At 41.2% G+C, this 15,908-nt stretch overlaps 1 protein-coding gene across 2 annotated transcripts in view; it reads left to right on the forward strand.

Moving 5' to 3' along the window:
- TMCC3 (transmembrane and coiled-coil domain family 3) overlaps positions 1 to 15,908 on the forward strand; it is a 329,048-nt gene that overhangs the window by 29,182 nt on the left and 283,958 nt on the right. Inside the window, exons 2-3 of one of the 2 annotated variants that reach the window (XM_040491215.1) lie at positions 10,723 to 10,799; positions 14,612 to 14,711. The exons of the other annotated variant lie outside the window; for it this stretch is intronic. The gene's annotated coding sequence lies outside the window, so the exon portion shown is untranslated. The remainder of the gene's footprint in view (positions 1 to 10,722; positions 10,800 to 14,611; positions 14,712 to 15,908) is intronic. 2 annotated transcript variants of the gene reach the window in all.

Consider the following 15,908-nt stretch of genomic DNA (forward strand, 5'->3'; position numbering starts at 1 on the left):
TAAATAAACGTTGAAAAAAAAAAATAAATAAACGTTCAAAAAAATTTTAATTTAAAAAATAAAATTCTTAGGAAAGTAGAATATTTCTTTAGCATGATGATTAAAGTGTATTGTAAACAAAAAAAAGTGTGTATGTGTATCCACAGCATGTACATATATTTTAAACCAGCCTCTAACATCATACTTAGTAGGAAACACTAGAGATTTCCATTAAAAAAAACCCTTAAGATAATACTCATTATTGTTCTGGCATTGCTTGCCAGCACAATAAAGCATGAAACATGCATGAAACATGTATTTAAAGTATAGCTGGTTATAGGAAGAAAAACAGGTTTTTAAAATGACATAATTACATACCAGTAAAAAATAAGTATGATTACTAGGTATTGGCCCAAAGGATACGAAAATACTGATTGGAAGGGATATGTGTGCCCCGATGTTTATAGCAATATTATCAACAGTAGCCAAATTATATAAAGAGCAATGTCCATTGACTGACAAATGGATAAAGAAATATCCGTTTGTGAATATCCAAAAGTGATATGTATATATACATACACACAGTTGTGTATACAGTGGAATATTATTCAGCCATGAAAAGAATGAAATCTTGCTATTTGCAATGATGTGGATGGAGCTAGAGAGTATTATGCTAAGTGAAGTAAGTCAGAAGGACAAATACCATATGATTTAATTCATATGTGGAATTTAAGAAACAAAACAGATGAACTTAGGAGGGATAAAAAAAAAGAAAGGCAAACTATAAAGCAGGCTTTTAACTATAGAGAACAAACTGAGGGTTGTTGGAAGGGAAGTGGGCAGGGAGATGGGATAAATGGGTGATGGCTATTAAAGAGGGCACTTGTGATGAGGGCTGGGTATTGTATGTAAGTGTTGAATCACTAAATCCTACTCCTGAAACTAATATTACACTATATGTTAACCGGAATTTAAATAAAAACTTGGAAGAAAAAAAAAAACAAGTCTGGTAACACTCCTAGAATTTATGGGAGTTCAACTTGTGGGTATATATATGAGGAACAATAGTTGTATACTAGCAATAATCTGTTAGCTATAATGGGAAAGATGCTTCCATTCTTAATAGCAACAGAAAGCATAAGACCTATAGAAAAACTCTTACAACACATTGTAAAAGGAATTTACTAGCAGGTAGTTTTTAATTTGAACAAATGAAAACTACATCATGCTTCTGGATATTAGAATAGTGAATAGTTTACATTTGTTCTTTTTCTCCAGTTAATTCATAGATTTTATATAAAACCGATAGAGTGCTGAAAAAGAGGTTCAGTCCTACAGTCTTTCAATTTGGTAATGTGTGAGTTGATAGCCTTTAAAGAGTCTCTATTGTTTTGGCCTCAAGTAATGGAAAACCTGGCTAACCATGGTATAAACAAGAAGAGGCTTAGGTTTATTTATTTTATTTTAATTCTAGTGTAGTTAACATACAGTGTTATATTAGTTCCAGGTGTACAATATAGTGACTCAGCAGTTCCATATATTACTCAGTGTTCATCAAGATAAGTGTTAAGAGTTTGTTTTTTGGTGTCCTTCTCTCCCCCCCCCCCTTTTTTTGTAATGTTTGTTTATTTTTGAGAGAGCATGAACAGGGGAGGGGCAGAGAGAGAGGGGGACACAGGATCCGAAGCAGGCTCTATGCCGACAGCAATGGGCTTGATGTGGGGCTCGAACTCATCAACTATGAGATCATGATCTGAGCTGAAGTCAGAACACTCAGCTGACTGAGCCACCTGGGCGCCCCTGCTCATTTGTTTTGTTTCTTAAATTCCACATAGGAGTGAAATCTTAGGGGATTTGTCTTTCTCTGGCTTATTTCGTTTAGCATTATACTCTATTGCTCCATCCATGTTGTTGCAGATGACAAGATTTCATTCTTTTTTATGGCTGAATAATATTGTGTATGTATCTGTGCATGTGTGTGTAAACCATGTCTTCTTTATCCGTTCATCTATCAGTGGACACTTGGGCTGCTTCCACAATTTGACCATTGTAAGTAGTGCTGCAGTAAACATAGTGGTGCATTATTGAAACAGGGTGCTGCCGAGAAAACCACCAGATGCCGAATAGAAGCAAGGCAAGATTTTATTCACGGCCGGGCCAAACCTGATCTCCTGATCTTATGCAGAAAAGTGCAGAGAATGGCTCCGAACAAAGGCAGCAGTGAGCTTATATGGATTTTAGCAAGTCAGAATATGTCATTATTTGGTTAACCAATTACACTTTACAGCATTTCATGGTAGCCATTTATATTGTGACACACAGATGTTAGTTTTGGTGGGAACCTATCAATTTAAAGGTCTTTGTCCTAAGAGGGTTTAAAATGACCAATCATAGTTAGACACCTGAGATTCCGTAGGGCCGCGACTACGTGACTTTTTACATGTTGGTCTTGCCTAGGCCAGATTTTGGTAGAAGGGGTGGGGGGGCGTTTTGCATCCTAAGTTATCTATTTAGAAGCAGGCAAGGTCACAGAAGCGAGATAGGGCGGTTAGTAATTTCCGGTAACCCTAATAGGGAACTACATAAGCCTTTCATCTCAACTATTCATGAAAGGTGAGTTTAAGCCGAACTTATATACAAAAAGCTTTCTGATATCTTATAAGTTGGCCTATTACACATATATCCTTTAGAATTAGTGTTTTTCTATTCTTTGGGTAAATATCCAGTAGTAGAATTACTGGATCATAGGGTAGTTCCATTTTTAATTTTTTGAGGAACTTCCATAGTGTTTTTCCACTTTGGCTGCACCAAATGCATTCTCACCAACATTGCACAAGGATTCCTTTTCCTCCTCGTCCTTGCCCAGCACTAGTTTTTTTGTGTTTGTGATTTTAGCCATTCTGACCAGCCTGAGGTGATATGTCATTGTGGTATTGATTTGCATTTCTTTGATGATGAATGATGATGAACATCTTTTCATGTGTCTGTCGTCTGTATGTCTTCTTTAGAGAAATGTCTATTCAGGAGGCTTAGGTTTATTATCTTGCTGTCCAGAGGTGTAGGGTGCTTCCGGAGAGTTCCGAGGCTTAACACCACCACAAAGGACACAGGTTCTTTCTTTTTCCTGCTCTGCCATCCTCAGTGTATTGGCTCTTCTCCACAGGCTTGGCTGCTGGTGGTCACAAGATGGCTGCATTAGTTTCACGTAACATATCCTCACACATGAATATTTAAAGTTGGGAATAGGGACCACCCTTTCCTGCACAGGTATCTTTTATAAGGAAAACCTTTCTCAAAGCTTCCCCAAAAACTTTTCCTTGTGTCTCATGGTACGAAATATTCCATTCAAAAACCAGTGGTGGGCTGGATTTGGCCTGCAGGTTAGACTAATCAAGAGTCTCTTTCCTTTGCTGGAGAGAGGCCCCACCCTGAGCACAGGTAGAGCATATGGTGAACAGCTGAGCAAAATGGGTCTCTGCCAATGAGAGAGGGTGTGTGTGTGTGTATGCGCATGTGTGCCCATGACTATGATGGGACTGGCTTTGAGTAGGTGACCAGTGGTCCATACTCCTTGACTCAAGAATTTTAGAAGTTTTAGAAGTTTATTCTAAAGAAATAATCGTAAGGATGCCTGACTGGCTCAGTGAGTAGAGCATGTGATTCTTGATCTCAAGGTCATGAGTTCAAGCCCCACGTTGAGGATAGAATTTACTTAAAAAATAAAAAAATAAAAAATAAACAACTGTAGAAGTGGATAAAGCTTTCTGTACTCAAATGAGCAATATATTTACAGTAACAAAAAAATACCTTCATTAGTAATATAAAAACTACAAAAATATATGCTACAAATTTAAATTATTATACATTCATGATAATGTGAAATCATCAAAAATCATGTTTTCACAGCATTAAAAAAAAAACTATAGAATGTTTGCAAGGGGTAAGCAAGATATAGAATTAGAACTAAACTGGCCCCATTTCCATTTACTCATACATGCTGAAGACTGGGAAGAAATACACCAGAGTACTGGTTTTCTTCTAGTGGTAAATTATGGGTAATTTTCTCCTTTTCTGTATTGGCTGAGCTTTCTACAATAAGTGTGCAGTACTTTTAAGATCAGAAAAATTAATAGCATTGAAGTCACACGTTTACATTGAATCAGATTTTTTTTAATAGTTTTTTTTTTATTTTGTGTGTGTGAGAGAGAGAGCGAGAGAGAGCAAGTGAGAGAGTGCTCATTTGCAGGGGAGGGGCAGAGAGAGAGAGAGAGAGAAAGAGAGGGAGAAAGAGAATCCCAAGCAGGCTCTGCACTGTCAGCTCAGAGCCTGATGCGGGGCTTGAACCCACCAACTGTGAGATCATGACCTGAGCCAAAATCAAGAGTCAGACGCTTAACTGACTGAGCCACCAAGGCACTTTTTCTGTGTAACAAACTACCCCTCAAGTTAGTGATTTATTTGCTTAGCTCGTGATCTGACAGATCAATAGTTTGGGCTGGGCTGGGGTGGGCTGTTCTTGGCTGAGGTTGTTCATGTATCTGAGTCAACTGCTGGGTTGGCTGGGGGCTAGGTGGGGGGGGGGGGGCTCATCTTTAAGCCTCTGATTTTCTTGTCCTATAGCAGGCCAGCCCTGGATTGGTTTCATGGCTGTAGAGCAGGGTTCCAATGGAGAGAGCAGAAGTAAAAAATCCCCTTGGGCCTCGGTTCAGAATTGGCACACTGTCAATTCTGCCTTATTGTGTTCGTCAGAGCAAGTTACAAGGCCAGCCAGTTCCAAGGGGTAGGGAAGTAACACTCTCCACCCCTGTGCCCTTGATGGAAGAGGCCATACAATCATGTTGAATAAAGGACGTGGATATAAGAGAGGTGCACCATTTGGAGCCACTTTTGCAAAGCAATCTGTTGCTGCATCTTAAAAAATGAAGGAAAACAAAACAAAACAGAAAAACTCTACCTCCAAATCACAGAAATAGAACTATGAAGTAAAATGCAAACATTTAGGTGATGAGAACCTTTAAATGTTTTCCTTGAAGGTTATTGGAGAGATTTTATCTTGTCGCTCATGGATGGTTGAGAGTCTAGTGACAGCTTATCTTTTGAGGTAGAAGTAGGCATTTAAATCAAGCTGTTTTTAGAAAGAGACGGGGGAAAGCAAAGTTTTCTCTCTAAATGAATTAATATTGATGCACACTCCGAATTTGTCCTTTGGGTGTATTCCTGTGTAGGTCTTAAGCAAAGTGTGGAGTGATGGGCCAGAAACAGCAGACTGGAATCTCCCCATATTCAGAGCCTTATCGCTCTGTTTCCCTCTTGCTCTTCATATAAATGGAATTTAGAAGAAGAGGTCTTTACTTAAGACAACTGAGTAATTAGGATCATACATGCCATTCCTTCTTGATGTGCACTTGTCATGGCAGTAGCATTAGTAAGTGGTTGATAACCAAAAGATCCTGTGATGCTTCTCAAACTGGGGGCGATGGGCACACTTAGGGGTTTTGTGGGGACCTGAAGAAGCCTTAGTGTAAGCATGTGCATCTTCCTGGAGCATCACTTTTGTTTTGTTTCATTTTAAAACTTTATTTTGAAGTAATAGAATCTCACAGAAAAGTTGGAAATAGAATTTAGAGAATTCTTTGTGTATCTTTCACTTGCCTTCCCCTAATATTAACATTTTACATGACCACGGCACATTTTTCAAAAGTAAGAAATTCATATCGGTAAAATTGTTAACTTTAGTTATTAACTACAGACTTTATTCAGTTTTCCCTGGTTTTCTACTAATATTCTGTTGCGGGATCTAGTTCATGTTGCACTTAGTTATCATCCCTTCTTATACTCCTCCAACTTACGACAGTTTTATCTTGCATTATGTGACCTTGACACTTTTGAAGAGTAGTGGTTATGTGCTTTGTAGAATGTCTGTTGATTTGGGCCTCACTAGTCTGTGATTAAACAGGTTATGGATTTTTGGGAAGAGTATAGTAGGGGTGATATGCCCTTGTCATCATGTCATATCAGGGAGTACATGATGTCAGCATGACTTAACCACTGATGATATTAACTTTGATCCCTTGGTTATGGGGTCTGCCAGGTTTCACTACTGTAAACTTACTAGTTTTTCCTTTCTGTGATCTATTCACTAGAAGAGAATCAACTGAGGGTGCCTGGGCCGCTCAGCGGGTTGAGTGTCCGACTCTTGATTTCGGCTCAGGTCTTGATCCCAGGGTCCTTGAGTCGAGCCCTGCATTGGGCTCCTGCTTAAGATCCATCCATCCTCCCTCCCTTTCTCCCTCTCTTTCTCTCTCCTTCCCTCCTCAACTCCTTTCCCTTGCTTGTGCATGCACCTTTTCTTTCTCTCTCTCTCCTTCTCTCTCATTAAAAAAAAAAAAAAATCACTGAGTCCAGCCCACACTCAAGGGGAGGGAGGGAATTTAAGCTCCACCTCCTGGAGGAAAGAGTATCAAAGGATATGTGGGCATATCTTAAAACCACCACAGTAATTGGTGTTTTTATTCATATTTATTAATATTTTGGGGAAGATTCTTTTAGACTATGCAAATATCCATAAATTATCACCCATAGGTCATCATAGGTCCTAATAGTCCACTATTGCAGGGTCACTTTTTGTATTGAGATGTTTCTTTCTTTCTTTTTTTTTTTTTGATTAATTTATTTTGAGCGAGACAATGGGGGAGGGTAGAAAGAGAGGGGAGAGAGAATCCCAAGCAGGCTCCGCACTTCTAATGCAGAGCCTGACATGGGGCTCGATCCCACAAAACCGTAAGAACGTGACCTTAGCCGAAACCCAAGAATCAGACGCTTAACTTGACTGAGCTACCCAGGTGCCCCTATATTGAGATATTTCTGTTGTAATTACCCCTTATGAGAAGGGCAGAGTCACTCCTGTGCATTACGCCTGAATTTGATTTAGCCTTCTGGATTATTTTATGTGTTGACATCTGTCCAGGAGGCGCCTGTAGACTGGATTGGGGCTTTCCCAGTGAACAGTGGGGAGTGCAGTCCAGTTCGCAGGCAGCAGTGAGTGCCGGAACAGCAACAGTTGTTCCCAACAGCTCCCTCCTTGCCCTGGTTCTGTTAGTACAAAGATTTATCACCTTGGCAAGACCCTGAACAGACCTTGGGCTAGTGTGTATTCTCATCTGACTTTGATAGGCGGAGACGCACCGTCCTCTTTTTCCTGCCTCATTTTCCTCATCTCTGAAATAGCGGAACTTGTGTGGTGACCTGGATGAACCTTAACATGCTATGATCCTAGGTTACTCTTCAAAAAAGACAACTGGTGGGAAAGATACAGACGTGCTGGGCGGGGGGGGGGGGGCACTGGGAAGGGGGCATATTCCCACAGCGTTGGGGGCTTGTCAGAGGAGAGAGGGACCTTGAACCAAATGAAGCTGGGAGGGTACTCTTGCTGCTCTGCCATCTCTTCTGTGTGTTCTGTTTTGTCTCTTCTGCTTTACTGTCTGTCATCTTTCTGCCCCTTCATATGAGCTACAAGGAGTCTCTGCAAAAGAGGTAAGTCGAAAACCCACACTAGAAGTGGGGACTGAAGACAAGCCAGGAAGATTTCCAGAGAAAGATGCCACAGTTACCTCAGCCTTCTTAGACCCCACGGTGAGTTCCTTCTGGGCCCTGGTTTGCGTCTGTCAGTAGCCTGGGGTTGGCAGATCTCTTTCCTCCATCTGGATGCTGAAAAGAAGGAAATTCTTGGTCTTTCCTGGGATCAGGCGATGATTTCAGACTTGGAGAGTGGCTCAAAGCACCACAGATGGTGTATCTCAGCCTTGCTCCCAGTGGGGACCCACGGTTCCTTTTTTTCCAGCCATTTTGATCTTTGCTTTTTATTTTGGTGACTGTTCGGTCTTAGCCAGGGAAAGCAAGTGGGTTGCTGATAAGCTATCTCCAGGATTCTCTTTTGGCCTTTTTTCTAGGTCTTCATAATCTCTCTCATGTAAATGAGGGACTGAGGAAGTCATCACTCTCCTTTTCTTTTTAAAATTCGTTCCTGCCCCTCCCGACCAGCTACTTTCCAGCATCACCTTCCATATTTGCATAGTGGTTTGAGGTTTCCCCCTACTCCCCCTCTCTTGGTCTCCCCTCCCAAACACTGCTTGTAAGGATTCCACCTATCCCATTGCTCCTGCTTATAATAGCCCTTCAGCCATTTGAGACCTGGCTTGTTATCAAGTTTCTTCTTTAAAAATAATCTTTACTGGTGCCTGGCTGGCTTAGTCAGTAGAAAGTGCGACTCTTGATCTCAGGGTTGTGAGTTCAAGCCCCACATGGGATATACAGATTACTAAAACAGATTAACTTTTAAAAAAATTAAAAAATAAAAATAATCTTTAAAACATACATTTGTTTTGACTTCCGCAGTAATACACATCTGCTGCATAAGACTTTGGAAATAGAGAAGACAGTAAGGGCCATCCATGTACCACTGCCCAGATAGTTGTGGTTAACATGTCATTTGTTGTTTTCACTTTCTTTTTGGAGAATACGTATGTGTGCAGATATGATTATTTAACATCATTGGAGTCGTATTGTACCTAACGTTTTATAACCTGTTCTTGTTTCACTGTTCCACTAGCCACTGTTAAGATGACTTTTGGTGTATGTTTACATTTTTTAAGTTAAATGGTGCTCTACCTACTTAGTGACCACACACTTTCTGTCTTTTCTGATGTAATCCCCAATGTTTTCACTCTCATTTCCCCTCTGTTTTAGGATGATGATGATGATGATGATGATGATGATGATGAGTTATCTAGTATTTACATCAAACACTATTCTAGAAATTATATTGGTACATTCATTCTCAGAGTAGTCTACAGGGTTGGTGCCTTTATTAGCCCCTTGTGATGGATCAGGAAGGCAAGGTTTAAGAACTTGCTTGAAGCCACACACTTCTGTAAGGGACAGAACTGAATTTGAACCTTGTTATTGGTTCAGAATCCATATTCCTAATTCCCTTGACATTTGCCTTGTGAGCACTTAAGTTCCGGGTCAGGGACATACTCTTTATGGAGAAAGTGGATTATAATCTGAACAATGTACTTTCCAGTTTTTATGGATAAAGCTGATTGTTAAGTCTTGTCTCGGCCCCTTCCATTCTCTGTGACCTGTGGTAAGTTATTTCGGCTTTCTCAGCTCCTGTGGGCCTTCTCAGCTCTCAAGTTCTATGCCTTTATTGTGGAAAAACGCAAAACAGAGGCAGCATTCAGGGACAGACCCGGAAGGACAAGAACATTATTATCCACTCAGATTTCAGGAGCACTTACATTTGGCCCCAGCAGACATTCCTGTGAGGAAGTTGTTTAACTTCTCCCTATTTTACTGAGCGGGAGGTAGATAGTGCCCAGGAGAAGTCCCCACAGAGACTGTGAGGTTTTCGTGGGTGCTAAAAGAGGTCCTTGTGATAGGCAAATCCCATGACATACTTCCTTTTAATATTTTGAGATTTGGGGCTCTTGTGCCCAACCGACAAGTGTGGAGACCAAAGCACACGTGCTCCTCACTAGTGCACAGTGTTGCTGTCTCTTCCCAGATGTTTTTGGAGATGTGTGGCTAGAAGGAGCTATTGGAAGATTTGGGTTCTTCGGCGGGCAGTGTGTGTGGCTGGCCTGGTGGGGTGGCCTGGGCAAGCCCGAGGTCACTGCTGCACTTTACCTGACGTTGGTAATGAGGTGTGGTCCACTTGGAACCGCAGATACTTCTCCAGGCTCCTGTTCCACCACCCTTGCTCAGCAAGAGGGAAAGGAGAACCGGATGTTTGTCCTACAGAGGAGAGAGTTCACTCCTGTGCAGTTTCTCTTCCTTTTTCATGTAGACTTAAAGAAGAAAAAAAGGGGGGGGAGTTCCTGAACTTGGTTGGCTTCCAGCTATATCACAGCCCCTTACTTTGCTCCGTGGGTGTTGGTGATCCTCTGGTACAGAGGCTGGTGGTACTCATGTTCCTCTGCCAGCTCCCCCTAGCCGGCAGCTTCATTTTCTAGTATTCTTTCCCCCTGTTTGCCAGCCATCTCTGAGGAGATGCAGACATTTTCTTCTTCATTCAGTTCTCCTAGAAACAACAAAAGCATACCTATTAAAAAAAATTTTTTTTTTTCTGGGGCACCTGGGTGGCTCAGTCGGTTAGGTGTCCGACTTCAGCTCAGGTCATGATCTCACAGCTGGTGGGTTCAAGCCCCGCATCGGGCTCTGTGCTGACAGCTCTGAGCCTGGTGCCTGCCGGATTCTGTGTCTCCCTCTCTCTCTGCCCCTAAACCACTCGCATTCTGTCTCTGTCTCTCTCAAAAATAAATAAACATTTTAAAAAAATTAAAAAAAATTTTTTTCTATTGTTGACTTGGGAAATATCCCCTGTTGCTTTTGCCAGGGGACAGGGCAGCCTTTGTTCTATCCAGTGAAATATTTGGGGGCCTTATTTCAAAGTCTAAGTCCCTGGGATAACAAGTGGTGGTGACAGTGAGCCCTGTTTATGTTTGGGCATTGGGAGTCTGAATTAAATTGAGTAGAGCAGTAATGAAGCACTAAATGTACACGGAAAACATATGTGTCAGTCACATTTTCAGGCTTCCTGTGGGAACTGGGGTTATAACAACAGTAATGATGCCATGTTGTTGATAAAACAGTAACATTGGCATTTGTTGAGTACTCACCACGTGCTAGATAGCCTGCTCCTTTCGACATCTCTGAGGTGTGTGTGTGAATTGTGTTTTGCAGGAACGAGAAACTGAGGCTCAGATTAAGTCACTTGCTCCAGGTCACCTAGAAGCAGGAGAACTGGGCTTTAGACTCAGGTGAGCCCACAGTCCCCGCCTTCAACCTGGCACATTATAAGAGAATCTGGGCATTTATAGCTTCACATTTTGAGATACCTGAAGAAACTGTATTGATGAATAGAAGAAAAAAATTGTTTTTCCTCTCCATCATGTTTCTTTGAACTGAATAGGACTTATGTAATGAATATGATTAAAGGGGCATGGGATTTAAGCAGGCATTTCTCCAAAGAAGGTAAGTAAATGGTCAGTAAACACAAGAAGTGATGTTCAGCATCACTGGTTGTTAGGAAAATGCGTATGAAACCATACTGAGATATTATTTCCTACCATCAGGAATGGCTAAGATGAAAAAGACAGGCAACTGCAAGTGTTGGTGAGGTTGCACGGAAGTTTGAGCCCTCATACCTTGCTGTTGTGGTTGTTGAATGGTGCAGTCACTTTGCTAACAGTTTGGCACTTCCTCAAAATACCAAACATAGAGTTATTGTGTGATCTCGTATTCCACTCCTAGACCAAAAAGAGCTGGACACCCAAACATGTGTGCAGGTTATTTGTCTTTTTATTATTATGTTGCAAGAGTTTTTTAAAAAACACAGTGTGGATACGAGTCCCTTGTCAGATACGTGATTGGCCGGTATTTCCTCCCATTCTCTGGATTATCTTTTCATTTCGTTGCTGGTGTCCTTTGGTGCCCCAAAGTTTTTAATTCTGATGAAGTCTATTTTATCTGTTTTTTTCTCTCGTCACATGTGCTTTTAGTTCTGCGTGTTTTTGAAGTGCTAAAAATATTAGCTTATTTTTTATTCCAGACCAGTTGATTGCTGTAATATACAAGAGGAGCTAGCTGTGAGTAATTGAATAATTCATGTCCCTTGTTAGAGAAGAATAGCAAGCCCACACAACTATGAGGTTCAGTGATATCAATGGTTTTCTTTCCTCATCTTTGTATTCCCCCCTCCCAAGCACTTAGCATGCTGTTGTGCATATAACAGAGGCTCAAAAAATACTTGTTGACTAAATCTGGAAGGGAGAATTGATTTTTTCCTGTATTTTGTTTGGGCTTTAAAAATAGTTCTGAGTTCAAATCTCAGCTTCACTTGCTGTGTGGCTTTTCCTAAGCATTTAACCTTAGTGAACTTCAGTTACCACACCAGGAGAAGAGTGGCAGTAATGTTTGCCTTGGAAGATGGTTGTAAACGATTGCACGTAAAAACCTGCATACATGTAGAGATTCCACAAATAGCAGTTCCTGTTTATATCAATTAGTTGAATCTCTATCTCAGTTTCCCCATTTAGTAAGATGGGAGTGATGCTTGTCTTAAATCTAGTATACTTAGAGATTCATGAGATAATAGACTTGATTCTTCCCTACTTCTTTGATAAGGCAAATAGTCCGTTTCCCAGGACTTCCGGAGAACCTTTCTTGGTCCCCAACCGTCTCCATTTTTGTGGAATTCATGTTGATGGAATATTAAATGTATGAGCTAGTTGCACTACGAAATACAGAAGCCACAGGCTACATGTGATTATTTAAGCTAAAATGAATTAAAATAAAAAAATTTAGTTCCTCAGTTGAACTAGTTACATTTCCAGTGCTGGATAGCCACATGTGGCTAGTGGCTACCATGTTAAACGCTGTTTGTACAGAACATTTTCATTGTCACTGAAGGTTCAGTTGGACAGTGCTGGAACAAAATGGGCACTTTTATGTGACTTTCTGTTCAACTGCAGAGCCTGTGGAATAAAGCTTTTCTATAACCTCAGCTAAGCAGCCCCTTCCCAGCTCTTCTCCTGCCCCACTTAGGGGACCCAGGCTTAAGATTCTGAGTGGTTTTGAATCTTGGGAAACAACTACATAACCCAAGATGGCTTTATTCTAGGTTCTTATTATTTCAGGAATTTCAGCTTCCCCTCTGCTGATGCTGTGCCTTCGTACATTTGGTCAATAGGAAGGGTAGAAGTGGAGCCATTTTGGGCAGTTATGGTTGGATGAATACCACTGTGGCCTGAGGGGTGGCAAGATGTTTCCCCAAATCCCTAATTTTTTTTTTTTTTTTTTAATTTTTTTTTCAACATTTTTTAAAATTTATTTTTGGGACAGAGAGAGACAGAGCATGAACAGGGGAGGGGCAGAGAGAGAGGGAGACACAGAATCGGAAACAGGCTCCAGGCTCCGAGCCATCAGCCCAGAGCCTGACGCGGGGCTCGAACTCACGAACCGCGAGATCGTGACCTGGCTGAAGTCGGACGCTTAACCAGCTGCGCCACCCAGGCGCCCCTAAAATCCCTAATTTTCTATGATGTATTGGGTGCTAGAAAAAAAAAGGGAAACCTATAATATAAACAGATATTTCGGATTCTGGAATTTTTTTCCAGACAAAGTTTGACAAAGAATCCTGAATATTCCTCTCCGTTTGTCACCCCACTAAACTAACATCAGTAGATTTCTTCCTGATGACTTTGGACATATTCTGATCAGGTTGCCATGCACCTGCAGTCTTCTCTTTGACTTAAAAATTAACATTTGGAGAGGGGCACCTCGGTGGCTCAGTCAGTTAAGTGTTTGACTCTTGGGTTCGGCTTAGGTTATAATCTCACAGTTCATGAAATCAAGCCCCTTGGTGAGCTCTGTGCTGACTGTGTGGAGCCTGCTTGGGATTCTCTTTCTCCCTCTCTTTCCCTCCCTCCCTCTCTGCCCCTTCCCTGCTCTGTTGAAATAAATAAACCAAAAAAACCCCACAAAAAACAGCAGAATTAAATTCATTTTGTTGACAGGTTTGTTCTTACATCTTCTTCCTTTCTCTTAATCTACAAATCTTTTTAAAAAAATAATTTTTAATGTTTATTTACTTTTTTCAACGTTTATTTATTTTTGGGACAGAGAGAGACAGAGCATGGACGGGGGAGGGGCAGAGAGAGAGGGAGACACAGAATCGGAAACAGGCTCCAGGCTCTGAGCCATCAGCCCAGAGCCTGACGCGGGGCTCGAACTCACGGACCACGAGATCGTGACCTGGCTGAAGTCGGATGCTTAACCGACTGCGCCACCCAGGCGCCCCTAATGTTTATTTACTTTTGAGAGAGAGTGGCAGAGCATGAGTGGGAGAGGGGCAGAGAGAGGAGACACAGAATCCAAAGCAGGCTCCAGTCTCTGAGCTGTCAGCACAGAGCCTGATGTGGGGCTTGAACCCATGAACCATGAGATCATGACCTGAGCCGAAGACGGATGCTTAACCGACTGAGCCCCATTATTCTACACATCTTCTAAAATCACTTCTTTTATGAGAATGGCTTCTCATAAACCATTCCTATAATTTATACCTTCCCAGATCAATCCTGAGGATAGTTTCTTTTTGACTTGATCCAAAATGTGAAATCATGCAACGAATGAGGGGCCGTGTGTATGGATAGGGTTAACATTCTTCTCCATCTGCTTTTAAGTGAGTGTTGGCTTTGCCGGGCCAGGTGAATGAGCCCACAGTCATTCCTCAATGGAATGAAGTGATTAATTTCAGGCTGTCTCAACATTTCCAAAACCTGGATTCTAGTAATGTTCCTTGGAAAAGGGGGTCTGTGGTTTCCGTAGGCACTGTAGCTTTCCAGGAGGAGAAGCTCACCAGACCCTAAAACCCTTATGTGGCCCGGCATCCTGTGGTTTTGTGGCCTGCAGGTCACCCATTAGGGAACTGCTGGGCTGGAGGATGGTATCTGATAGACAGGAAAACACCCACTGTGGGAGAGTGCAAATGGAGCAGTCTTGAGCATACTTCTGCTTTTCGTTTCTCACTTGTTTCTCAGTTTTTGTTTCTCACTGATTATTTTTAACCCAGAGCGTGGTCGTTTGAAGCTCTCATAAACTCTTGGGCCCTTATCAGATAAAGGTGCCCCAAATCTTATGGAATCAGGAACATCATCTGGCATGAATAGAAGGTAAAAATTGCTGTCTTTTTTTTTTTTTTTTTTCCTTTTTTAAAGGAGCCTTTTAGTGAAGTTGCTAATTCATTTCTCTCTGGCGTACATTTCGGGTCTACTAAATCTATGTTTCTGCTTCAAGGTACAATCACATTCTAAGAAATAAGCAATTTATAGGCAATTCTGTGATGAGGATCTGGTCGTGGCTTTTAGAAGACATCTGAAGCTCTGAGGACAAATTTTGTTGTCAGGACCATGGATTATATGTGTGTCTTGCTTCTATTAATGCTTTTTTGAACAGATTAAGTAAATGAACTTCTATTTAACTTGGTCTAATAGTGTTAGCCAGGCTAGTGCCTGATAACAACAGCAACAATAATAGCTAACGTTTCATAAGTAGTCCCCATCTGACAGGCCCTGTTCTGAGTATATAAATATGGTAACTCATTTAATCTTCACAAAAATGCAGTGAGGTAGCTGTTATTTTCCTCACTTTAAAATGGGAAAAAACTGCAGGCACTTTATAATAGTGAAGGTGAGAATTAAGTATTGGGTCTGTATTCATACCAATGAAAATAACAAAGCATACTTTATAGTACATTTTCTTCAATTTTGAGATTGTGCTAATTTTCATAAAATCCCAAGTGGTGTGTGGCACATAATTGATTTTGCAATGAATACATTCTTCTTTTTTTTTAAGTTTATTTATTTATTTTGGGAGAGGGAGAGTTCTCACATGTGCACGTCAAGGGGGGAAGGGGAGAGAGAGAGGGAGGGAGGGAGAGAAGCCCAAGCAAGCTCCGCACTGTCTGTGGAGCCTGATGCGGGGCTTGAATTATGAACCGTACAATCATGACCTGAGCCGAAATCAAGAGTCCTCTGCTTCGCTGACTGAACCACCCAGGCACCCCACAGTTAATTTGTTCTGAAGATACCTGTCATACATTTTATAGCTTCTAATTTGGAATTTTTAGATGTCAGCCAATGCTATAAAAATGGAATTTACTTAACGTGTTTTTTTCAACAGGCTGTTCTTGGGCCAGTTTCTGTGTTTAATGACTGAGCCCCCGACCCTGTTCTCATAGAGATGTTATCACTTGGGTAGGAGGTGTAATCCTCCCAACAGTTGTCATTTCTTAGGCCATGACAGGGAAGGTGGTTTCTTGCGTTTTATTTTATTTTATTTTATTTTATTTTATTTTATTTTATTTTATT

Source organism: Herpailurus yagouaroundi, unplaced genomic scaffold (assembly GCF_014898765.1).
Source record: "Herpailurus yagouaroundi ecotype Mexico unplaced genomic scaffold, PumYag 182, whole genome shotgun sequence".
In the NCBI taxonomy this organism is placed as follows: Eukaryota; Metazoa; Chordata; class Mammalia; order Carnivora; family Felidae; genus Herpailurus; species Herpailurus yagouaroundi.